This window comes from Rattus rattus, chromosome 6, assembly GCF_011064425.1.
Source record: "Rattus rattus isolate New Zealand chromosome 6, Rrattus_CSIRO_v1, whole genome shotgun sequence".
Lineage (NCBI taxonomy): Eukaryota > Metazoa > Chordata > Mammalia > Rodentia > Muridae > Rattus > Rattus rattus.
Window position 1 is genome coordinate 4,548,289 of NC_046159.1, and position 26,718 is coordinate 4,575,006.

The following is a 26,718-nucleotide window of genomic DNA, read 5'->3' on the forward strand; positions in this document are numbered from 1 at the left end:
TGACAAAAAAGAAAATGCTCTCCTCTATTCAGAGTCACGAAATAACCCGCTGCCACATTCAATGTGTTTCTCAATAGATTGCTGGATCACTTTAAACTGCATATTTCCTTCCATAGGATATATATATATATATATATATATATATATATATATGTATATATATATATATGTATATATATGTATATATATATGTATTGTCTCTGGAGGTGAGCAAATCCCATCTGCTCCTCATCAGTGCTATTTATTGATCAGCCCAGGAAGATATAGTCTGGTTTCCCCCACTAAAACATATTTATTTTTAATCATAAAAGAATCTTTAAGGGCTGGAGAGATGGCTCAGCGGTTAAGAGCATCCGACTGCTCTTCCAGAGGTCATGAGTTCAATTCCCAGCAACCACATGGTGGCTCACAACCATCTGTAAAGAGATCCGATGCCCTCTTCTGGTGTATCTGAAGACAGCTACAGTGTACTTAAATATAATAAATAAATAAATCTTTAAAAAAAAAAAAAGAATCTTTAAAAAGTTACATGTGTTTGCCTGTATGTGTATATGTGTTCTATGTGCATGCATTACCCACAGAGCCAGAAGAGGGCACCAGATCACAGAACCAGAGTTACAGGTAGTCGTGAGCCTCCATGCGGTGCTGGGAACTTAATCCAGGTCCTCTACAAGAGCAGTTTGTGCTTTGAAACACTGAGCCATTGTTCCAGCTCCTAGCAGAACATTTTTACAATAGTGAATTATAAGAGATCACATTGTAGTCATTTGAAAACAAATGTAGGATGATGTCATTTTGCAGCGAGGCGGGTCCAGGATAAGGCAAAGCCTATCATTGGATAAGAAGGAAGGGTAGGCGGGGAAAAGTCTAGGAAGGAGAGAGGAGGAGGAGGAGCTAGGAGGAAGATGGAGACACAGGAGGAGGATTCCCATCTAGTGGTCTAGGTCAATTTTATCTTGTGTAGGTGGGCAGTTTCTATTTTTATTAATTAGCAGTAATTTATTCTGTGGATGTATTGTATATTGAGAGTTTAACATATAAATCTAGTTGTTAAACTACAAGTTTCTAGAACTTTGATCTTACTGGGCTACAGGGGATGTGAGCAAAGTTCCCAGGCTAGACAGCCGGAGCGTATGGCTCCCACAGAGTGAGAACGTTCGGGGAACTAGTTCCTCTGCTTTTTTAATTTTTACCGCAATAAACAAACACAAATGAAAATTCTATGCCATCTTTGACATATGAAGAACACTCATTACCACTGCTGGTCCCGAATTTGAGTGTCAGAGTGGGACTGGGAAATATGAGGGTGCTAAAAAGACATGGACGTCTGCAGACCTGAAGTAATTTGACAGGTAAGCCACTTCCTCAACCCCTTGTCCCTCCAGGGAAAGCAGAGAAAATGCCTTCTCTGTTCGCTTGTCCCTCAAGAACACATCCAACGAAGAATCCATGCTCTCCCCTCCTTGCCACCTGGTACCGGAACATTCCCAGACTTCATTTAAACACTGTCCACGTCCAGACTGGAAATGCGTTTCCTGTCTTATCATTTCAAAGAGCTACCTTAATCCCTGGCTGTCTCAGCAAACTCGACACCCCCTGCTCCCTGCTTGCAGCTCAGAGCCAGCTGAACGTGAGATAAAGAGGCTAGACTTCAGCTTTTGGGATTCAGGCCACAGAGCTCTTTTGTGTGGCTTCTGAGTACAAATGCAATGATGGTTCCCTCCCCCTCCTCCTCGGCTCAAATCGGAGTTAACTGTGCTATTTTGAAATCTTCCAAAGGCAGACAACCCAAGAACCTATAATTGTAGAGGGACTGTCTTCCCTGGCAGCTGTGTCTGTGTAGGTTGTGAAAAGCAGATGGGTCCAGCAGCAGATTCAGCACTGAAGTTCCCATCAGCATGGGGTTAGACCCAAGCTTTTCCTGTGTTGCCTGTATCTTGTATCAGGATAGCAAGAACAGATCTCTCTGTGCCTTCTTCCTTCATTTCTGCTCTGGTGATAAAAACTCCTCACACATCCTTACATTGGATTTACTGCAAACAAACATGCAGGGAATGTCTTGTGGCTCCCCACTTACTGGCTGTTATGGGCAGCCCTAGAAACCCTAAGCTCTAGTATGTGGGATGTGACTGTATTTGAAGAGAGGGGAGGAAGAGGACATTATGGCAATCCCAACCCAAAGAATATGTGAAGATACAGAGAGGGCAAAGCACTGCTCCTTTTTTATTTGTTTAAAATTAACTTATTTTATGTACATGAGTACACGTCACTGTCTTCAGACACACCAGAAGAGGGCATCAGATCCCATGACAGATGGTTGTGAGCCACCATGTGGTTGTTGGGAATTGAACTCAGGACCTCGGGGAAAGCAGTCAGTGCTCTTAACCGCTGAGCCATCTCTCCAGCCCAACCCTAGGCTCCTTGATCTGGACTTTGAGTCTCCAGGTAGATGCAAAATGGATTCTGTTTTGTAGTGGTCCACTGGGCAAGGTTTCTTGGGGCCTGGCAAAGAGCCCTAGTGACCTGAGGAAAACAACATAACCTTTTGAGGCAGGATGAGAGAAGTGACCTGCAGGCTCAGAGCGTGGTGTGAGGCTTCTTGTTAAAAAGTTACAAGCATGTGTGGTAGTTTATAGCCATAATTCCAGGACTGCAGACTTCTAAGCAGGAGAACTTGGTAAGTTCCAAGCTAGCCTGGGGTCGGGGACTACACAAATGTTAAGTCAGCATCACGGAATATTAACGCACGCAGGGTGCCCTCTGAGCTGTTGGGTTGGGGGTGTCCCTGGGTGACCTCAGCCTTCACCTACCCATGAAGCTGGTTCTACTTTGAGGCCTCAGTTTCGTCACCCAGAAAGTGGTGATGACAATGCCTCCTACTCTCAGGGCTGGGAAGATAAAATGAGATTCCAGATAAGCAGTCAGAGAACCTGAAAGGACAGCGAGCAGGTTGTTAAAAGTTTCTCATGGTCTTGCCTGGGCCAAGTCCCAGGATCCCCAAAAGAGAGTGGTCCGGGAGCCATTAGTGAGCATTATACTAGAGGGTGGGAGGGAGCCAGAGAGCAGGACATGGAGGAGCTGAGGGATTCTGCAGGAGTGAGCAGGGCCTGCGCCTTGCTTACTGACACTTTCTGAGGAGGGGTCTCTGCTTCAGGAAAGGCATCGATTTGGCCCTGTCTCCTCTGGCTTCTGCCTGCTGCAGTGCAGGAAGTGTGCTCCACTTAAAGTGAGCTTTGGATCCCAGTGCTTTCTGACAAAGGTGTTATTATTTCCACACATATGACTCCTTTACTCTATAAATAAACAAAGCTTTAGAAGAGGACCAAACACAGCCCCCAGAGCTTAAAATAGGGCAGGACAAATAAAGCTGAGCTCGGAAAGCAAGCTCCAGAGGATGGGGGTGGGGGGGGAAGTCTGGGGATTTCGAATGGCATTTTGGGCAAGGATACATAAAAAGCGATTATTTATTGTTTCCTAAAATTATTTAGAAGCCAGTGAGTTGGATATTACGATGAGATTCCCAATAAAAACTCTTTTAGAGGACGATATAATGGGGGAATAATTTTTAGTGTAAGACATAAAGGTCTAACTAGATCCCCCAGCATTTTAGCAGAACTCATGGGTTATTCTTCCCAATTTACTTGCAATTCAGTCTCTCTCTGGAAGGGCTTGATCGATGGTCCAGCTATTTTCCCACCTCACGGGAGGATGGACTTACGTCCTTTGATTGACAGGAAAGCTCAGAAACATTACAAATAACTTTATAAGAAAAGCATCATTTTCATTGTCTCCCTGGTCCTTCCTTCTCACAAGTGTACTTCATAAAACCAAAGCAAGACAATTGCTGAAGAGAATATATATGTGAATTGAGATGGTATCAAGATATGCTCTTTGTTCTCCCCCCTAATTAGAACATGGCTGAACTCCTTCAGGACCCTCAGTGATCTGGCTTTGGACGAAGAGGTTCTGGAAAGATAACATGACATTCGGGCTCCTTTCTCTTGGTCTTCATTCACTGGGTCTGTAATCACAGCTTCCTTCACTCTAGTTGCTTAGGGAAAGAATGGGGTGGAGCAGGGCCATATAATTAATATAATGACATTTAATTAATATGCAATGATAATTACCTGTTGTAGAGCAACACATTCTGAACTCCTATAGCATCTGACAGAATAGACCCTAAGACAGACTAAGACTAAGACTGTCCCAAAACAAGTCACCAGGAAACAAGATTAGAAGCATGATCCTGGCCACCAGGTCGCGTCTTAAACCTTTTTCTCATCGATTCGGAAGAGAATACTCAGCTCTGTCCCGTCTGTGGCCCTTGGGAAATATGAAACACTCCCACGAGTGTGCCTCATTAGAGCCATAGGTGAGTGAAGCTCATTCAAAGGTTTCAGATCATGCCAGCTGATAGAGACAGGGTGTGAGACAACCCTATTAGTGAAAGAACTGGGGGAAGGTGCGGAGCCGCAGGGCCTCATGGGAACACAGAGCCTCATGGGAACACGGCGCAAGCTCCCCGAGACAGTCTGAATCCATTCTCTACGCAACAGCCTTTCTTTCTGCAGGCACCAGCGCCAAACTGGAGTGGGATATTGTTATTTCGTAGTTTTGTGACCTCAGTAAAGTATGTAAGCTCTCTATGGAGAGCTTTAGGGAATAAGACAGACTTCACCGAACTCACGCTAATATATGGCAAAGATTTAAAATTGGTGTGTTGACCTCTTTTTCTGTAACCTCACACTCTTATGGGTCGACCAGTTGCTTGTTTTGGGGGTGAGGTAGTTGGAGGGGGGAATGGTAGCATGCAACTCCTGTGGGCAGGGGCGGGGGCGGGGGCGGGGGCAGGGGGTGTTTGAGTTCAAGGCTAACCTCATCTACACAGGTTAGCTAGGGCTGCACAGTGAGGCCCTCTCTCTTTCAAAAGACAAAAGTGTCAGGGAGGACTACTTTTAACATTGTCTTTCTCCTGTGTGGGTGTTGAGACAGAGCTTCTCGGCCGAGCCCTGGATGTCCTAGAACTTACTCTGTAAACCATGTTAGCCCCAAACTCAGAGACCAGCCTATTTCTGCCTCCTGAGTGTTAAGATTAAAGGCATGCATCACGACCACTGGGCTACCATTACCATTTTTACTGTTGTAACATTATGCCTGCAGACACTGTCTGCATGCTACCAAGGGATCCTGAATAGGGAACCATCTCAGACTGCTAGAAGAAAGCTGTGGGGCCACGGCTGTCAGTCTGTCTGTCACATGCCCACCTCAGTGGACTCTGCCTTCCTCACCACTGACAGCTCATTTAAAGATGGAGAAACTGATGCCCAGGAAGCCGAATGATGTAGGCTCAGACTGCTTACTTTAGTTTTACCTAAGGACTGGTGCTGATCTTAGTAATTAACAATCAAACAACTCAGGTGTGGGTGATACCTTTTTTTCTGTCTCTCCATAAAAGGATGTCTGTGGTTATTACATCATATCTCATCGTGAATTCAAGCAACAGAAGGTCACGTGGAAATGACCTAAGATGAAATAGAAGCATGGTGGTTTAAGGCACTTAAAAGAGAGACGTACTTAAGTAATAGTTGTGACACTTTTCTCTTGGCTTCCTTGATCCCCTGGCTAGTTTAACAGACCACAACACTAATTACTTGGCAGTGGAGTTGCTGCAGGCTCAGCATTCTTCCTTGGAAAGGCATTTCTGAAACCAGTGTCTGGAGGAGCCAGGGAGGGGGCAGGAACCCCCACCCCCACACCACCCCACCCCCACCCCCACTGGGCATCACAGAACCTGACAGATACACTCTCCAACCCAAGCTTTAGTTACCAAGAACTAGTTTCAACTTATCAGGAAGAGTCCATCCATGGAAGCAATTTTTCAAATCAGGGAGAGCCTCTCTCATGTTATATCTGATTTTAGAAAACTCTTTCCCCAGCCCCCTTAGACAGAATTTTCTAGATTGAAGTTAACAGGTCCCTCAAAAATGTAAATTCTGGCTTAGTGGGGGCAAATTCTAGTTAAGGTTAAGGACTAGGAGAGACTAAAGAAACATGAATTTAATCTTTGTCCGGGAGCAAAGGTGAGAATGGCCCAAATGAAATGTGTTGGCGTGAGGCCTAGGAATTACAAGAGGCGTTAGTCCCGGAAATGAGGTGTCCCAGAGTGCCAAATGGGAGGCATTTGTGTCAGCAGTAAGCTTCGAGATAACAAAACAGGGGCTTCACTTAACACTGTGCGGAGTGGAGAATCAAAGGGCAGGCAGTCACCTCCTGAGCCTGCTCTGTCACTGGGCCAGCACCTTCTGTTGTTCCTGAGAGCTATAGTGATCTCTGCATAGAATGCATTCGGCAGAAGGATGAACCTGACCTGTGATTCCTACCAAGGCCTGGTGGCTTGGGAAGGGGTGACCCGCTTGGGATGCAAGCTGTGTAGATCACCTGCATAGACTGGGAAACAGGAATTGCACCTATGTCTTGGGAAGGCTGGACTCTATCCCGGGGAGGGGGGCGGGGAGGTGGTTCCTCAGAATAACCCCGTTGGTGGTATTCTGTCTAAGCTCCACCCCCACAGCTACCTGGGAACAGCCAGGTATGCTCCGCCCCACAGTTGCCTGGCAACAGCCAGCTATGCCTGACTATAAAGGGGGCTGCTTGGCCCCTCCTCTTTCTCTTCCTCCTCTCTTGCTCTCCTTTCCTCTTCCTCTTCTTGTGCCCGCTTTGTCCCTGTCCCTTCTCTGTCCACCCCCTCTCTTTCCCCCCACGTGCCCATGGCCAGCCTTTCTTCTCTTCTTCTCTCATTAAACCTCTCCGTGTGGAACCATGACGGTTTGGTGTGTTCTGTCGGGCCGACAAACCCAGTCAGCACACCCCTCCCTTTGGCCACTCCTCCTTTGGAGAAGGGGTCTTGCTGTGTTGCCTCAGATTCTAGGTCTTTAGCTGTCTTCCCACCTCAGTCTCTTGAGAGGCTGAAATTACAGACGCGCACCGCTATCTAATATTTAAAGATCACTTAATCAGCTGAGCTTGTCATAAGATTATTTAAGGGAATTTGTCGAGTCTCATCATTAATCAAAAGCTTGGGAAAGGTGATCATTTTTTTTTTTTTTTTTTTTTTTGGTTCTTTTTTTTTTCGAGCTGGGGACCGAACCCAGGGCCTTGCGCTTCCTAGGCAAGCGCTCTACCACTGAGCTAAATCCCAACCCGTGATCATTCTTATTTTTAACTACGAATGTGTCCTTCAGCTTTTAAATGGATGAATAGGACGGATCCATTGGTTGTACCTAGGATTTTTTTTTTTTTCTTGTAGATTTATCTGGTGGATAATTAAGTGGATAACCATGGGCGGCTGGGAAGCAATAAAGTAGGACTCACCCTTGGGACAGAGGATTTGAGTGTTCCTGACCTGACTCTATGGGAGGAAGAGGGGTTGGTGTCACAAGTGATGTCTGTAGTGACAGCTCAGATGTGCCTCAGTTAAGATTGGGCGCTGTTGCCAAATGCCACGCTAACGATGGCAGAACAGCAGCAACGTCCTGGTGGAGGAATTCTAAAGCCAAGCCTGCTTCATTTGTCTTTGACTCATGGTTTACAGCACGTGTTTAGCCCAGTGTGTGCTGGCCCTGTGACTGAAAGCAGCTTGGGGCTCCAAAAATCCTCTGGAGACAGTCTGTCCATGTTGTTACTGAGCTTCTAAAGACCTTGCCCACAGTGGGTTAGGAGGGGGAAGTATTTATTCAGTGAGATTTTTGTTGTTGTTGTTGTTGTTGTTGTTGTTGTTGTTGTTGTTGTTTTTGTATGTCTACAGGGCACAGCACAGTTCTTGGGACTGGAGAGAGAGCTCAGTGAGGGTCTCGGTTGCTCTGGGTGCTGTAGTACTCGCCAGTTCAGAATCCTGCTGAGCCTTCACTCTGTTCGTTTAGAATGGTACTGATGAGGGGCTGGGATTTAGCTCAGTGGTAGAGCGCTTACCTAGGAAGCGCAAGGCCCTGGGTTCGGGTCCCCAGCTGAAAAAAAAAAAAAGAAAAAAAAAAAAAAAAAAAAAAAAAAAGAATGGTACTGATGATAGTCACATCTGGGGCTCTGATGAAGAGCCCTTGCTCTTCCTGCAGAGGACCCGGGTTCGGGTCCTAGCGCTTCCCGGGTGACTCACAATAGTAACTTGGGATGGTAAGTTCGGGAGTTCAGATCCCCCTTCTGGCCTCTGGGGGCACTTTGACTTCTGCAGGTGTGTGCACACATAAACCAAATCTTTAAAATAACAACCTGCTCATCTCACAGATGGTTCAGGATAACTGGGATACAAGGCAGGGGCCTTTGAAGAGGAAAATGTGAAAACCAGGCTCTGGCATAGCTGGATGGAGATCCTCACTGTGGCCACTTCCTGGCTTGTGTGAGCCTCTTCCTGTGGGAAATACTGAAGAAGGGGCTTCAAATGACATTCAGGGTTCCTGTAGGGTCCTACTTTCCCCTTTCTGAGCAGATTTTTTTCACTGAAGTCTCTCCTAGTCCCCACCCCCAACATAATGATAGTACCTGGCAGAGTTCTGTGAAACTCAGCATTGGCGTAACTGGGCAGAAAACAGTCACATGACCTACAGATCTAGCATGGACACAGGAACATCTCACAAGCCACAGATGACCTGGGGATAGAGGTTGGTGCTGGGTTTTGACCCTTACCATCCTGTTTTCTTCTGTAACCGTGTCCTGATTGGAGTTTCCCAGCAAACACAGAGGCCAGTGGCTTCAACATTAAGTAGCAGACTTCTTTCTATTTGATTTTTATTTTATGTGGATAGGGGTTTTGCGTGTATGTCTGTGTGACATATGTGTGTAGTAGCGTCAGAAGCTAGAAGAGGGTGCTGGACCTGCTTAAATTGAAATTACAGAAGGTTGTGAGCCCCTGTATAGTTTTGGGAATGGATTCCGGTTCTCTGGAAGAGCAGCCAGCATTCTGGGTTGAGCCACTGGGTTGAGCCCTTTCTCCAGCCCCTGAGGCTATCTTGTAAAAATTCAGTGTCACAGTAAAATCCAAATGTAGAACAGATAAGAGCAGAGACTCTGGTAGAGAGGAGGAAGGCAGAGGCTGAAATCAGCCCCATCGGCCCTCCCCAGCCTGGTGTGACCCCTGGTTTGAGCTGCTCCAGATTGGATCTTTTTCAGTTTTCCTTTTGAGTCTCTTGTTCCCCGGACTTCGGTGGCAGCTGTTATCATTCCAGCTGCAGAGGGAACTCAGGCAACTTCCTGTCATTTTATCCTGCCCTCTCCATGGGGGTGGACGTTCCCTCCCCCTCCTGTGGCTGGCTGTGGTTTTGGAAGCTTCCAGCCACCCCCTGAGGGCACCCGGGAGCAAGGCAGAAAGCAGGCCCTGGCCAAGGGAAGAGGAGCCTGGGCGTGGTGGAGAGAGGTTGAGGGATGAGTTTAGAAGATACAGGAGGGACTTAGGGGTTGATTGGGTGTCTGGCAGGTGGACAGGGAGGGGAGGGAGAGGGCTGCTTCTGAAAGGAACAGGGATGGAGGGACAGGGAAAGGAGAAAGCCATGGAAGAGGTGGTTGATGTTTTTGACTAGAAATAATTTGGTAGTAGACTGCGGTGTACACAAGTGAGAGGGCCCGTTTTCTCCAGCCCTGTGACGTTGTTGCATTTGCCAAATGTAACCTGTGATGTTGTTACGTTTGCCAAACTCTCTCTTTGTGTTTGGCAATAAGGAATACACAGAGGGATTGAGTTTTGACACCTGCTCTTCAAAAAGTTTTAAATTTAATACTGATGTATGGTACAGGCCTGTAACCCTAGCATTCTGGATGCTGAGTCACTGGCTACAAGTCTGAGTCCAGCCTGGGCTGCGTCGTGGGTTCCAGACCAGCCTGGACTACATAGGGAGACTGTCTCAAATAATCCGATGGCTGGGTGTGGTAATGTATGCCTTTAATCCCAGTATTCTGGAGTCAGAGGCATACGGACCTCTGTACATTCCAGGCTAGCGTGTTCCAAGACATCCAGGATACATAGTGAGATCCTGTCTCAAAACAAATAAAACCCCCACCCCCATACAAACTACAAAATGTTAACAGAAAGGCAGGCAGGATATACCTTGCTTTTTGTTTTGTTTTGGTTACTTTTGAGACAGGGTTTCTCTATATTGCCCTTGGTGTCCTGGAACTTGCTCTGCTGACTAAGCTAGCCTCAAACTCACTTGCCTCTCTGCTTCCCGAGTGCTGGGATTAAAGGCATGCACCATCACTACCACTGGCAGGAAATATCTTTAGTTAGGTATGCTCAACCACATGCTACACACCCGTAAAACACCTCTTACAAGAACCTTGATAGGCCTTGTCGGCCCCACTTAGAGTGGAAGTAGATGAAGTTTCAGGTAGGCGTTTGAGTAGTTTGTCCGGTGTTACACAGCATGTGGCAGAGATCTGTAAAGGACACACTCCCAGACCTCCCCACCCTGCCTTGTGATTTCACTGTGGTACACAGCAGGTCCTGACAGGTCAAAGCTTTAATTGGACCTTGACAGAAGAATAGGCAATCCACTTACACCTTTGGTGTAAGTGACAAAAGGTATCACCCAAGCAGGGTCTGTGAGTTTCTCAAACAGAGGGACAGATTCCCCAGAAAAAAGAAGGAGATGGGTGGGGGCGGGGATAAAATAGAAGCCAGACTGGGGGTAGTTTTAGGAGACTAGCTGAGAATTCCAGGGCAAGACGTTGATGACAAAAACAAACACTTCAGAAGCTCATTTGGTTTGGTGTAGAGCATCATGGCTGGGGAATTAGAAGGGAAGGCTTCAGAATGGAGTCAGTCAGACAGTTACCATGGTGACAACAGAACGTCGGTGTGAGCACAGAGGGTCAAGTCTAGTTTATTTCTGTAGCTTTAGAGTGTCAGAAATTGTGTGGCATATTAACGATCCACACTAATTTATTTTTAAAATTCGAGTGTCTTGCCCACCAGTATGTGTGCACCCCTGAGGGACAGAAGAGGGCATCAGATCCCCTGGATTTGGCTTTACAGGCAACTGGGACCTTGGTGGGGCTTTTGACTCCTTTTGTTAAAACTGGTTTACTTCCCGTGGACAGGTGGGCTGGGAAGAGTGTATGGCACACAAGGATGGACATTGTGGATCCACTGTGGTAGAATGGTGAATGTGTGATATCATTAATCAAAGAACAAACAATAAAGCCTACTGAAAAGTCACATGCCACACACCTTAATCCCAGCACCTGGGTTTAGAGGCAGGAGGCTCCTAAATTCAAGGCTGGCCTCTGCTATGTAGTGAGTTCAAGGCTGGCCTCTGCTACATAGTGAGTTCAAGGCTGACCTCTGCTACATAGTGAGTTCAAGGATAGCTTCAGTTACTTAAGAACCTGTCTCAAAAAAACTAAAATCACCCCCCTCTCCCCAATCAACATACACACAAACACAACGCCTCCTGCTCCTAGGGTGGGGGGACCCATAGCCACTGAAAAGCTAACAGAAACTAATTGATTGTGCTTCTAGATGGTGGTGGATATAGTTTGACACCTACATCATGTTCTGTATTGGGAAAGCTGCTTTTGGACATTCAGTTCTGTCCTGGGCCTGACAGGGGAAACTGAAAGAAGGGCTCCTGAGAATCTGCCTGACTTTGCAGCCAAGAGGATTATACAGCTGATATCCACCAGAGGGTAAATAGTAGTTAATTCTTAATTGTTAGCTCAGTCGCTGCAATTGGTTCAACAGTAATTATTACCATGTGGTTTGAACTCAGTTGTGAGGGTTCTCCCTTTTCGGTTGTGCATCAGAACAGCAACCTTATGGCACTTAAAAAGTTCAGCGCAGGGGCTAAGGAGATGTCCAAGCAGTTAAGCCCTTCTGCTCTTTTTGCACTGAGTTCAGCCCACAGCCCCTACCTCATGACTGTCAGAACTCAAGGCTTCTAGCCTCCATGGGTACACATACATACACATAATTAAACAAAATAACAAAAATAGCTAGGTGTGGTGGTGCACATCTTTGATTTCAGCAATCTTAGAGGCAGAGGCTGGCAGACAGCTAGCTGTTCACGGCTGGTCCACACAGTTTAAAGGCAAGACAAACCAAAAACAAGACAAATTTAAAAAAAAAAATCGTTAAAAAGCAGGTTAGTGCTGAGTTTGGTAGCGTGGGTCCGGAATCTCAGCTCCTAGGAAGATAACAAATTGAAAATCAGCCTTGATATGTATCACAGGGGGAGAGAGAGAGAGAGAGAGAGAGAGAGAGAGAGAGGAACCAAACCAAATATACATAGTAAAATATTTCCCTCACTCTCTGGAGAGAGTCCATTTTATTTCTCTGGGAGCTTGTTTTTATTTTTATTTTTTATTTTGTCTTATCACTAAGTGCAAAAGCAGCCACGTGGTTGAGCGCCGCCAGATGACCACGCGGAGCTAGGGTGTCCACACGTCTGGGATCCCAGTCCACCTAGACTCTGCAAGTCCTCAGTTTCTCCCGGACTGACCCGGGCCCGCGCTGCAGGGTAGGAGACCTCCGGGGCCTTTACTTTATATCCTCGCCGGCCACGTCCGCCCAGTCCGCGACACAGAGGCGGTCTTTCGGGGTGGGCGTCGCTTCCGACCGGGGAAGAGCAGCGACCAACCGCCCGGCTCTCCACAGCCCTTTATCCGCGCCCCGCGGACCGCAACCGACCGGCCGCGCTCCCCACCGACGCCCACTCCCAGCTCCGCCGGGCTCCGCCAGGAATGTGGGAGACCCGGCGGCGCCTCGGAGTGACCGCGCGCCGGGCCAATCAGCGAGCCGCAGGAGCAAGGCCCCGCCCCCTCCGCCCCTGGGGCTGGTTCCCGCCGGGGGCGGGGCGGCGGGCCGAGGAGGACCGAGGGGAGGCGGCACCTGGGCGGCGGTGATGTCAGCCGGGCGCTGTGCTCGGGCCCCGGCTCCTGTCGCCGTGTAGGGCGCGGGGGCGGCCGCGACGGGAGCGGCGATCTGGCAGCCGGGCGGGTGCCGGGAGGCGGAACTGCAACTTGTGGAGCTCAGCGGCCCTTCGCCTCAGGTAAGCCAGCCGCGGGCGGTTCCTTCTGCGACCCGCGCCCGCGTTCCCGGGGATCTCTAGGGAGTGGGGGGCAGCCTCGGGGTGACAGGAAGGGCTCGTCTGGATCCTCGGTTCCCGCAACCGGACTCCCCACAGCACAGAACTCCAGTCAGGCAAGTGTCCCGGGCTCCCCCCACAGACTCCAATCAGGGAAGTGTGCTCCCAGCTCACACCCAGACTCCCTTCCACAGACTCCAGTCAGGGAAGCGTGTTCCCAGCTCACACCCGGGTCTCCCCTTCCTTCACAGCACAGCTTTCAGTTAGGGAAGTGTGCTCCCAGTTCACACCCGGACTCCCTCCTACAGACTCTAGTTAGGGAAGTGTGCTCCCAGCTCACACCCAGACTCCCTTACTCCTCCCCCCCCCATACACACCCATAGTCTCCAGCCAGGATAGTGTGAGCCCATCTCACACTCGTCCCTCCACCACACCATAGACTTTGATACCACAGAACTCCAATCAGGGAAGTGTGCTGGGACCCCACACCCCAGAATCCCCACCACACTACAGCCTCCAGTCAGGGAAGTGTGCTTCCAGCTCTCACCTGGACTCCCCACCACACCACAGAGTCCAGTCAGGGAAATGTGCTGGCACCCAAACACCCCAGAATTCTAGTACCACGGAACTCTAGTCAGGGACTTGCACATAGTCTTACACCATGGGCACCTCACCATGCCACAGACTCATCCAGGATAGTGTGAGCCCATTTCACACACCCCTCCACCTGCCCCCCCCCCCCATAGCCTCTGATAACACAGAGCTCCAATCCGGGAAGTGTTCTAGGACCACACACCCCAGCATTCCCACCATACCACAGACTCCAGTTAGGGAATTTTACCCCACACCCTGGACTTCCTACAATAATACCACAGACTTCATTTAGGAACTGTAGTGGGACCCTGCACCCCAGACTCCCTATAATATACCTCAAATTCCAGTCAGGGAGCTGTAGTGGAATCTCAGATTCCCTATATAACGCCCGCAGAGCTCCAGTCTTGGAAAGTGTGCTCAGACCCTGAATCTCAGTTTCCCATATTACAAGAGAAAGCCCATCAGGGACATGTGCTTGAACCCAGCCTCCTACACTACTACAGAATGAGCAGGAAAGTGTATGTGCAGGTGGGAACAGGAGTGGGGAGTATTTAAAAGTGCCACACATATTTGTGAGACATCTTCCCAGAAAGTAAAGAGAAAATAGTTTTATATTTTCTTAGTTTCCCTACATCCTACCATATATTGTTTAAGTAAAAGAACATGAGTGTTATTCTTACATATCAGTATAAAATATTCTTTTGCAGAGTCCAGTTAGGGTGTGAGAAACTCACTTGGAATATTCGTAGCTTAGGGGGAAACTGGTTTCTTGGGGGCACAGTTCTACAACTCTGTTGGTGTTTATACACCAGAGCAGTTAGGAAGGCGGCTGACTATTTAGATCTTGCCTGGGGCTTCTTGAGAAAAGGTTAAATGAGGTCGATAGTTGTGTTTTCAGGGTTCACTTTCAGAGAAAGGAGTTTAAATTTTGTTTTATTACTTTTTATTTTTGAGACAGGATTTTACTAAGTAGCTGTGTCTGGCCTGAGCCACAGCGAAGGGTAAACCACTCAGGCCTCAAACTCACTGAAATCTGCCTGTCTCTGCTTCCTGAGTCCTAGGGTTAGAAGCCCGTGCCAGCATTACTGTCTGGGAAAGGAGTTTTTAACAGGGAAATGCAGGGGGAGGGGGGGAGCATGCTATACAGACTTAATAATGAGAATATGACTTCTTCCAACACGTGGGACCAAAACAAACCCTTGCTTTCAGTAAGAACTGACAGCAATGTGAAGGGAACTCAAAAGGTCTGTTTGTTAACCAGAGAAAGCAATTGTCTATTGGTAGGATTCTGATTTTATTTCTTGTTTCAAACCCCCTTCCTTGCTTGGAGATTTTCTGCACATGGGTCACTGAGTGCGGCTGGCTTTCTGGGGGAAAATTAACTTTGAGCATGCTGATTCCAACACTGGCTGTCAGTGTTTCAAGGTTTTCTCGTAGAGCATGTAGCTGAGGCTTCTGAGGGAAGCAAGTTTCCTCTTTGAGGGCAGGGGTTCCTCAGCAGTGAGGATTCCCTGGTTGCCAGGTCTGGAGGAAGTGGGAGTAGACTTTATTGTTAGTCAGAAGCCGCATCCCAGACTCTCTGACCTAAAGGGCATTTCCAGGAGCTGGGGAAAGAAAGTCATCACATTAAGTCTAGTAAACCCAAGTCAGGAAGTGTGGGCATAGAGGATTTTAAAAGTGGAATTTAAAAGACATCTCTATGGCCAGAACTGGGAAGGACATTTGTGTGTTGTTTGCTTTGTTTTCAAACAGCATTGTTCTTAGTTCCTGGAATAGCTAAGCAGCACAGGACTTATGAAGAACAACCGTTTTGGCAAGGCCGTCCCCTCTCCCCTCTTTCTTCTTTGAGATAGGATCTTATCATGTTGCCTAGGCTGGCCTTGAACTTTGTTTCTTCTTTTGTCCCCCTGGGATTACATGTTTGTGCCATCATATCCAGCAAGAACAGGATTTTTGTAAAGGGAGTACGTGCTTTATGGGAACAGAACATTTTGATTTTTGTTTCATTTTTGAGCTAAGGCATTGAAATTGCTAATGGCCCAGCAATAATACTGGACAAGATTTTGGTATTTATGTTCAATGAATGTATGTAAAATATCCTGTATTTTCTAGTGCATTTTTCTTTTATTGGGAAAGAGATGTGGAATTCATGTGGGCACTAAGGTGGGTACTGTGTATTGTAGATTTGGTTGACAGTCTTTAGACAATGACATGCAGTCAAAGATGGAGTCTCAAAGACCGGATAGTCAAGCAAAAAGTATCGTGTGTGGTGTGTGTGTGTGTGTGTGGGTGTGTGTGTGGGTGTGTGTGTGTGTGTTTGGGGATAGGGGCAAGTTTTCAGACACAGCTTTTTGAGCTGTTTCTTTTTTTTCGGTTCATGGTTATGCGGGCAGATGTGGTATAGTAAGACACGGCACTTTTACTCTTTTTATCTCATGTGTATGAGCTGATGGCCTGTCTGCTGTGCAGTGCCCCAGGAACCTAGAAGAGAATGTTAGGATCCTTGAAAATGCAGTTACAGACAGTTATAAAACCCACGTGGGTGTTGGGGACAGAACCCAGGGTCTGTGTTAGAGCCACAAGTACTCTTAACCACTGAGCCATCTCTCTGGCTCCAACGTGGTGGTTTGAAAGGAGAGTTCTGGGGTCAGTGAGGTAGCTCAGTGGGTAAAGGCGCTTGCTGCTATACCTAGTCCCTAGATCACAGAGTTACAGAGGCGAGAATGAGTCCCACAAGTTGCCTTCTAGCCTCAGCTCCTTATAGCACATGTGGGACACATACACTAAATAAATAGAAGTAAAAAGAAAAACCAGAATTGTTAAAAGATATGAAAGGTGAGGCTAGATTTTGATTCAATTCCTTTTGATGAACAACTATTACTATTGTAATAGTGACATTAAAAATAAGAGTCAGTCGGTCATACTGGACAAGAAACTTGAAATCTAGGCTACCCTGTGATTCCAAATTAGCCATGCCTAATCTGAAAGTGGCCTTAGACTGTGGTTGAGAACACGGTCGCCGAGGGAGGGAACATCATGCAGTTCATGGGTCTTTATCTCACTCTTTGTACCCGCAGGAGGTAAATCACAGCAGGCTCATTTTCTTCTGTCACTGACCAGCTGACTCCTACAATCTTTTATATCCATGGACTACTTATATTTTGTAGTAAATTATGCTGACAGTTTGTTTCATTAAAAGCAACCTTTTGAGGTTTTCATCTCCAATTTTTAAGGTACCTATTTTTTAAACAGTTGAATTAGAAGGGAATTCTGATTAACTGAAGGAAAATTAACTGAAGGAAAATCTTATTTAGCATTCTGTCTTTTCAAAGATGTTACATGTTTCTGTCCTGGTTGGGATTACTTTTACAAAACAGTGAGTGATGGATTTAGTTAATGTCTTTATATCCATTCATACTTGGGTCTATGTCTTGATTTTATTTTATTTTTTTGGTTTGGTGTCTGTTGTATATGTATGAGTGTATGAGTGCATGCGTGTGCTTGTGTGTGCTTGTGTGTGTGCTAGTGTGTGCTTGTGTGAGCTTGTGTGTGTGTGCTTGTGTGTGTGTGTTTGTGTGTATGCTTGTGTGCATGTGTGTGTTTGTGTGTGTGTGCTTGTGTGTGTGTGATTGTGTGTGTGTGCTTGTGTGTGTGTTTGTGTGTGTGCTTGTGTGCATGTGTGTGTGCTTGTGTGTGTGCTAATGTGTGCTTGTGTGAGCTTGTGTGTGTGTGTGCATTTGAGTGTATGCACAATCAGCCAGGGGCAGATGTGAGGTGTCTTCTTCAGTTTGGCTGGACTCACTACTGGAAAGCTGCAGAGGTTTTCTGCTTGTTCAGCTCCTGGTGTTACAGGTGTGTGCTGCTGTGGGTGATGAGGCCCAGATTCAGGGCCTCAACCTTTTGTGGTAAGCGCTTTACCGATGGAACTATTTCCTGAGTCTTAAGTGTTGAGTCTGCATTTTAAAAATGTCAAAAGGGGAAAATGTGAATAGGCGATATCATGTAATCACTTTATTTTCAGAGATTTTTCTAGAAAGTCTTTTTAGTTCTGAAGTTGGGGGAAATCACACTTCAGCAGCCATTGTAAGCCCTTTCAGAAAGTCCTAATCCTGATTAAAAGGAAGGTTTCCATCCCCTTCCCAAATAAAAAACAAATTAATTAACTAGTTAATCAATTTCTGAGATAGAGTTTCTCTCTGCAGCCCTGACTGTCCTGGCTTTGCCGACCAGGCTGGCCTCAAATTTAAGAGATCCACCTGCCTCTGCCCGCCATGTGCTGAGATTAATGGCATTGGCTACCACCGCCCAGCTCAATTTATTCACTTCTGTTAATGTGGACAGATGTTTTGTCTGTATGCACGTCTGTGCAACCACATGTCTAGTGTCCTTGACAGACGGTCAGAAGAAAACCCTGGCTCACCTAGGACTGGAGTTACAGACGTTTGTGAGCACGAAATCAAGCTGTGCTGTCTGTCTCTCAAGCCCCACAACTCACATTTTGAAAAACCATTGTCAAACAGATGAGTTTAAATACGAGATTCAGAGTTATTACAGTTAAAGCTCCCCTGGGTGATGTTTAGAAATGAAGCAAACCAAGTGTCTCCTGGCCAGCATTTTGGTACAGCTAAAAGTTCATAAAATTACAATTAAATCAAGTATCAAATGCCCCAAACTTCTGTGGGCTCATACGATTCCTCATATGTTGTGTTACTTACTCCTCAGACTTACTGCAGGGCATGTCAGAACCCATTGCCAATTAAACCCCTGCGGCTTTTGTCATATATATCACAGAGATTAATGCTTTATTAAATAAAGCTCATGGCAAAACCAAAACAAACCAAAACAAAACCTAAAATGATTTAACCCAGCCTGCAGAACTCAAAGACTATTTCTTTTCCTTTTCATGTAGTAATTATGTTGTTGCCAGGATGCAAAATGGTGAGGATTCTTTTTCTGTTTTATTTTCCACTTTGAAGGAACTGAAATACTTAAAAAGTTGGATTTTAGATTAAAATTGGCCTCTCTGAAGAGATTTCAGTTTATGTGCTTGTTAAGCAGTTTTGCGGTGAGGAGGGAGGGTCTGAGTTCAACGTGGAACAGTCTGTGCATTGAACAGTTTCTATTTCTGAAGTGTGGGCAAGGTGGGTTTGTCCTCACAGTTTGTGCCTGTGCTGGGCTCATGTGTCTCACTGGAACCTGCAATGACTCACATTTTGACCAGCCCACACACGTGTCTTTGTTTTCGTTGGCAAGTTTAAGGAGTTGAGAATAGACAGACTATTTAGTGCTTTCTGTACAGCACTACACCTGAAAATGCCCATGAATGTGGGAATTGTATAAACGTAAATTGCTTAGAGTATCAGTCATTATGGCAAAGACTCATAGCTTAGGTATGGAGCACGTAGGGGGAAGATCAGACGCTATCGTGTTTGGGGGTTGTTGTAAATTTTATGGACAGCCTATTAGCCTGAGTGTGAATGGGTATTTATACCTGGTCTCTAACTAATCTGATTAAAGCACACATCTTTAGGAAAGCAGGTATGCTGTTCGTACTGTATGTGTTTTTGATAACAAGGCAAACCTGATTAGATGAAAGTAAAATTAAAGATGGTGCTTTCAGAGGAAAGGGCTCGTAAGACCTCACTGGTAACTGGGGAGCTGTTGCCTGCCATGGACTGGAGAGTCAGTTTTTCTTGGGATGTGGCCTCTGGTGTGTTGCTCCAGTGATTGGCTACAGGCAGTACTAACCGGGCAGAGATACACATATATGATACAGTATATATATATGTGTGTGTGTATATATGTATGTATGTGTGTGTGTGTGTGTGTGTGTGTGTGTATACTGATATGATACACGTATATGATATATCCCTATATATATGACATGATAACAAGAGAGGGGAATGTGTGTGCATGGGGCTGTGTCCCAGGGAATAGGGAAGTGGTAGTAGGGTGGTGGTGGATATGACCAAAATATAGTGTATACATGTATGAAATTGTCAAAGCGTAAAGTAAAAGTGTTTTAAAAAAGATGCTGTTTTCAGTGGTAAATTGTTATGCACAGAGAAGTGACCGAGTCCTTCAGGCAAACAGGACACAAGGCAGCTCTTGGAAAGCGCATTACATGTGTTTGTACATTTACTTGTTTCAGCTGTAGAATGTTGCATAAACTGCTCCAGAGATGTATTTTTTTTTTTTTTTTTTTTTTAGGGAAATTTTATTGAATTTACTTTATCTAGAAGAACATGAAAACTTGAGGAACTTGGTGACCTGTTTTTGTCGCTGTTTTTGATCATGTAAGAACTCAGCAGCATAGGTAGAGTGGAACAAATAACGTCCCTACGGCCATTTTCGTTTTCTAAGATGCTGTGTCTTAGACCAGTACACAGTAGAAGACCTAATTTTGTTTGAAGTGGAATTTGAACATGGTCTACTTTTTCCTTATGAATGATGGAAGTGCTGGCGGGTGGGTTGTCCTCTACGTTGGCTGTGGGCAGAGGGGTGGGGGAGGAGAAGGAGAAAGGGGAAATGATGAGTCAGGAAACCATCTGGTTGATCCAGTGAGTCTGCTGGGACCAGACCTGTGAAGTTACTTGGGTAACTGTTTCCTTGGAGTCAGGTGCTTGGATGTTTCTGTCAGCCTTTCACGTTCTCCCACCCCCGCCTTCACCAGACTGTAACCGCACAACTGAGAAGCCTTCTAAACACGGAATTCAGTTCTTGATCATTTTCTCTGCTTGGGGACTTTGGTTCTCTAGGGTGACATGCGCCTTCCCATCGCCATGTTGAGGTTAGTGACTTGCAGTTGCTTGTGGACTTAACTAAGTTTAAATGAAAACAAAACAAAACAACAAACAAAAAAAAGACGACTTTTCTTTTAAATTAAAAACGTTATTCTGTGTGAGGAAAAAGTGTGTGACATCAGAGCCCCATAGGGACTCAACTAGAAGTTTTGTCTTGTTTGTAGCAGGCTGATACTGGCAAGTTGTTACTCTCTCAGTGGTAGTCTTTCCATCTGTAAAGTGGTGTAAATATTCATGTTTAAATCATTGGAAATAATGGATCGAAATAAAAAAATGGCACTGGAGGTAGGAAGCTGGAGGGCAGAGAATGGCAGGGTTCTGGAAGGTTATTGGAGGCTGAGAAGTTACGATGTTCTGGACTTGCTAGACTAGATCTCGTCTGCCCATCTCTGGACTGCCACTGGGATATTTGGTTTATAGATTTCCAAGAAAAGATGTTAGCTGTTATGGAAGAAAGGAGCATGCAGTGGGGACCCTGAAGGAAGGGTTAGTTCTCCAGGTAGATTCTCAGTTAGCCTGGGTGGAGAGGTTGGGTGACGGGCTAGCATCACAACTAAAAACTCTTCTCTGTCTACTTACTGCTCCCTTAGCTCTCATCCCAGTTCTTCCTCCCTGAGCCAGAGCACCTAGCAGTCTGCGCCCCAGCTCTGAGAGAGTAAGGGATGCGCCTATGAAAATTTTATTAGCAAAGCATGGGAGTGAAGGGCGTGGGCTCTGGAGCCAGATGATTGTAGAGTCAGACCCCTTGTCCTTAACTAGCTGTGTGATTTTGGTTAGTTAAATTGCTTGTGAGCTGGGAGTAGTTGGGTGGTTATGAGGATTAAGTATGATGATGTCTGTGAGGCACTAATAGCTTTATCCTTGGCAAACAGCCTGCCTTGGATCGGTGACAGACATTGTTGTTATTTCATTGAATATCGGACAAGCTGATCCCACTTGGGTTTCTTCTTTTTGTTTAAGGCGTGGAGGAGGCTGATTATAAAGTAGGGTTTGGAAATAGTATGCTGGGTATCCTAAGGTGACTAGGTGGGAACAGGGCTAGAGAGAGCGGATGGCTCTTAACCAAGAAGAATACACAAAGAAAAATGGAATTTTAATGGGAAACATGATGGTTAAGTCTAATCGTTTGGAATTCAAGATCATACTGTGATTCATACATAGTAATCAACCTTCGCGTTGTCATTGTATAAATTAATAGAATAATAAGCATTTCACCAGGTCTTTAGGTGAGCAGTACCATCAGCGAGAGTAGCTAATGCCTACCTAGCTCTTTCTGCACCATAAACACTTATAAGCATCTTACATGTTTTAACTTAATCCCCACATTTGTACTAGAAGAAACTACTGCTATCACGTGTTCTTTAACACAAGGGCTCAAAGGCTCTGGAAGGTTCAGCATCTCTGTCAAGGTCATGCAGATTGTGTGAGCGGGGCTTGGGTGGGGATAGGGACCAGGCTGTAAATCAGGCTGACAGGTGCATTCCTGCCTCTGGCTTGGCTTTGTAAGTGGTACATTAAAGGCTTTTAAGCATTGCTAGGTGGCGGCTGGAGAGATGGCTCAGTGGTTAGGAGGGCCTGTTCTCAAACCACAAGGACTGGAGTTTGTATCCTGGCACCTATGTAACAGGACTGGAAACTCTGCATGCACCTATAACCTTGGCTCTGAGCGGGGCTGAGACAGAAGGATTGCTGTGACTTTCTGGACTCCAGTCTAGCCAAGAAATATGAGCCCCAGCTTCAGGGAGAGACCCCTACCTCAAAGGAAAAAAAAAGTGGCAAGTGGAAGAGGGCATATTCAGTGTCTTCTTCTGCTCTGCGTGTGTCCACACCGCATAAACACATGGTGCACACACTTATATAGCCAGAGATACAAACAAATAAGTACGTCTTTTAAAGAAGGATCGTGCGTTGATGCTATCCACATGATGATTTTAAGCAAAAATTAGAAATTGAAGTTTGCAGTCTGGGCAAGTTCCTAGGTTGATAGCCATCTCCATAGAGCCGTTATAGAAGAGCTGGAGTAGACGTACTTGAAAGAAGAGGACCTAAAGGGAAGCAAGTACCCAACCTTAGGGAACGTGTGACACTTAGGAGTGGCCAGGCAAAAGAAAAACTACCAAGGGAGGTAAAGCATGAACCATAAAGGAAAATGGTGGCCAAAGCAAGGGATGAACGCGGTGTATCCACCGTTCACATGCTCACAGGCAGCAGACTCATACAGGGGTAGACTGGGGAGCCTGTCAGGGCCTTTTGTGACCTGGAGAGAGCAGAGTGAGGAGCACAGGAGAGGTGGAGTCCAGGGTGGAGCATCAAGGTTTGCATGGGGAGCGGTAAGCTGCAGGCGATCATTCTGTCTGTTCCCTCAAGGAACTGGTGGGAGAGGCACGGGCTAGTGAGTAGCTGAGGCTGGAGAGAGTGCGGTCAAGGAGTAAGTACAAGGCGCGAGGGAGAAGGACGGGAGAAACACAATTGGGCGGAGGACGGCGGGTTCATTTTGAATTCTAGAGAACTCTTCTTTAAGTGAGGTGGAAGAAAGCACTCAAGGAAATGGAGAAACATATAATGGGAGGGTCAAATGTTGAGTGACTTCTCTGCAGGGCATCTTCAATACAGTAGGAAGCAGTGAAAGGAAATTCACAGACAAGTTGCCCTGGCTCCAGAGGAGCTGGCTCTGGGGATTATTGTTCAAGAGGAAAAACTCGAAATAATGACAAGAGTCTCTCATCTAAACAATACACAGTGACATATTTACTAGGATGTGTCTTGAGGCAGTCAGTTAATTTATTGAAGTGGAAAGTAGTGTTAGCAAAAAGAAAAAAATCAGACAAAGGAAAACTTGACTTGTTTGAAGGAGGAATTTTTAGACAACCAGACTTAATGGCTTAATGGTTCACAGGCTAGCTTCTTGGGGAAACTTGAGCATTCCAAGTGGTGAGAAACAGCTGGCTTCGGTGCCACACTCAGTTACTGGTTAAAGCAGAGCTCCCAGTGCACCAGAAAATGCTCTAAGAAAGGGGTTGTGAAGCAGAGGCCGTTGCATTAGATTCTAGTTTTGACCAAGTTGTCGTTAATCTTTATTTTAACTAGTTATTTCCTGTCAGAGATTTCACTGAAAAGACACTGGGTTGTGGTTTTCCAGAAGATTCGTTGTGGTGATGACATAAGGGTAATGGAGCAGAAGACCAAAGTAGCCCGGTGAATAAGAGTGTGGTCCACTGATGCCCCCTTAGGATTGGCTTTGCATTTTGCCGTTTCGGTTATCGGAAGTCAGCCATGGCCCAGCTACGTTAAATTAGAGATTTCAGAAATAAATACTTCCAAAGTTTTAAATCGCGTGCCATTCTTGGTAGCATGATGAAATCTCCCGCTGTCCCCCGCTTGCCTGGGGCATGAATCACCCCTCTGTCCAGAGTGTTCATGCTGTATATGCTACCTGCCTGTCTTGACTATGGCTTACCTTAGAGCGCTCCACAGGTACTCTGGAGGTAGAGACTGCACAGACATAGGGGTGTGTCCTCCACAGTCTTTAAGAAATTTTAGCCAGCATTTGGTCTGGGAGTTTTTAACTTACTGAAATTAAGATTTAGAAAGGGTCTGTCTGTCTCCTGTGGGGCTTCACCTTAATGAAGGATGAACAACAGGAGAGAAGAATGAGCCGGACACTGAGGTGGAGAAGTTGGAGTTTATATCTGTGAGGCAGCTTGGCCTTTTGTTCTGGTAAATTCTCTGCTTGCAGTCACACAGCTTTAAGCATCTTTCTATTTTCAGTGAATTCTCACCAACCAATCAGAGAGTACATCTCTTATTCTGATTCATTATGGGAGTTGAGGCTATGCTTTGTAGCAACTCTTGCTTACTTTTTAAGGGACACGTTATTTCTTGGATTTTGCCTGGCTCTTGTCACAACCATGTCACTGTGTCACCTCGTCAGATCTCGATCTCTTTCCAAGCTTGTCTTTCCTGCCCCTGTGCAGAAGGACTGACCTGAGGCGAGCTTGACAGGCAATGACCCTCTTCCTTATTGCTTCTCTTGCTTAAACTGGTTTTCCCTTCAGCCCCACTGGAAGCATCTTTGCTGAGAGGCTCTGTCAGAGCTCAGCCTGAGAACTCTACCCGTGACCAGGTGACCTAAGGTGTGGATTTTTTTTTTTTTTCTTTTTTTCGGAGCTGGGGACCGAACCCAGGGCCTTGCGCTTGCTAGGCAAGCGCTCTACCACTGAGCTAAATCCCCAACCCCAAGGTGTGGATTTTAAATGCTCAGCTACTGTGTAGGTAGAGTTTAGCTTACCCAGCCTAAGTCATTTGATTCTTTGACTCTTCTAAGGCTGGTCTAGTTTGTTGCCACTCCTTTGGTTTGTAGTTGTTTCTGAAGCTGTACTTCACAGTGAGAACTTCAGCTGTGCCATCTCAGTTAATTATGAGGGCCGTGTAAGTCAGCATTGTTTCTATTTTACAGGGAAGAAATTTTTTTTTCCCCCAAAGTAGACAATACAGATGGCTTCTGTCTGGCTGAATCTTACTTTTTTTCAGATAGATTCGACGCTAGTTGAAGACCACGGTGTTTTTCCCAATAGGAAGTAAATAAGTATGTGGTGAGGTTTCTTAGACCAACATGTGCCGAGGTCCACTGTTGGCTCCACAGGGGTAGAAAGGTGGTTGAGTTAGATAAGATGTGTGAGACAGGCACCTACCTGGAGACGCATGAATTGTGGAGTTGTGGATCTTGGGCTCTGGAGGCCCCATCGCGCTGCCCATTTGTCAAATGAGGCAATGACAGTATAAGTTTCTGTAGCAACGGCTTGCAGTGGAGGTGATTTTGACTTAGGAGACATTTGATGATGTCAGGAGACGTTTTTATGCCACATTCTAGGGACTAGAGGGAGTGCTGCCAATGGAGGTGGGGTCTGGAGTTGTGCCTAAGAATCCCACAGAGGAAGGCCATCCCGACAAAGACTTTGCGCCCGAGATGTCTGTTGCGGGGTCCTGAAGGTGGAGTGCGATGTGGAGCGCAAAGGGTTTGCTGCAGTTAGCAGTTGCTGTGAGAAAGCGGACTCAGAGACCCTAAGCCTTCACGAGGGTGAGCCCCCAAGAGTTATTTTGTGATTTGGCTGAGGTAAAGCCATGTGCTCTGAGCTTCATGTTGTCCTGTTCAGCAGCAGACAGGCTGGCTGAAGATGGCTTGTTTATGTTACACTGTGTACCAACATGAGCTGGCTGTTATTCAGAGCTGTAAAAACAATGATTAGTTTTCAAGGTGTTCCTAGTAAACTTCCTGCTCAACTAGTTTGTTTTGTGGAGATAATTTTGGTGTGTCCCCTCGTAGAAAAGGTTTCAGTTTATGAATTTTCAAAACATGTTTTGATGTGTGGGACGTGCAGCTTTTACTCTGACACCAAGAAGCCTGGTTTGTGCTAGACCTAGTCCAGTGCAGAGTAGCTTTGTCCCTGATGGATGGCCCCGACTGCAGCTTACAACTGCAGCAGGAGTGCGAGTGCCTTTAGGTTTACATCTGTTGTTCATTCTGTACTTACTCTTGGAATTGTTATTTAATTCTTTTTGTAATCACAAAATGAATGCACCTTATAGATTTGAACAGTATAGAAAGAAATACAGTGAAGACCCGATTTTTAAAATGTTATTGGGAGCCGAGGAGATGGCGTAGCCGAGGAGACGGCGTAGCTGAGGAGACGGTGTAGTGGTTGATAGCACTTGCCGTTCTTACAGAGGACCTGGGTTTGGTTTCCAGCACCCACACTGGACAGCTCGTGAATGCCTGTAACCTCAGTCCCAGGGGGTCTGGCGCCCTCTTCTGGCCAGTGGGCCCTGCACATATGTGGCACACATCTTCAGCTCCCCATCCCTCCCACATGTTCCTTCAAAAAAAAAAAAAAAAAAAAAAAAATTCCTGGATAAATCCAGGAAGGAAAATTAAAAGCAGAACAGAACAAAAAGCCAGCATCATCATGAGGTCTGCCACGTAGAGGTGTATGCCTTTGGTGTGGCAGAACATTTCCTTTCGTCTTTCCCCCTATTATTCATCTATTCTCTCGTAGGTCAGATATTCTGAGTGTATAGTTTTAACCCCACTTTTCTAAAGCTTAATGTTGTTTCATCTGCATTGCTGGAGTGTCTGCAGACAGTCCTGAGGACTGTTCGGCTTCTGTTTACTGAGGAATGCGTTGCCTGTTTTCTGCTCTGACGAGCATTTGTGCCGTCAGCGTTATCTGAGTTTTATATCTGTCCCATGTTCACAG

At 46.1% G+C, this 26,718-nt stretch overlaps 1 protein-coding gene across 1 annotated transcript in view; it reads left to right on the forward strand.

The window, feature by feature from the left end:
- Positions 1-12,836: 12,836 nt before the first annotated feature.
- Positions 12,837-26,718, forward strand: part of Ppfibp1 (PPFIA binding protein 1) — a 139,322-nt gene continuing 125,440 nt past the window's right edge. The window contains exon 1 of the mRNA XM_032905421.1: positions 12,837-13,031. The gene's annotated coding sequence lies outside the window, so the exon portion shown is untranslated. The remainder of the gene's footprint in view (positions 13,032-26,718) is intronic.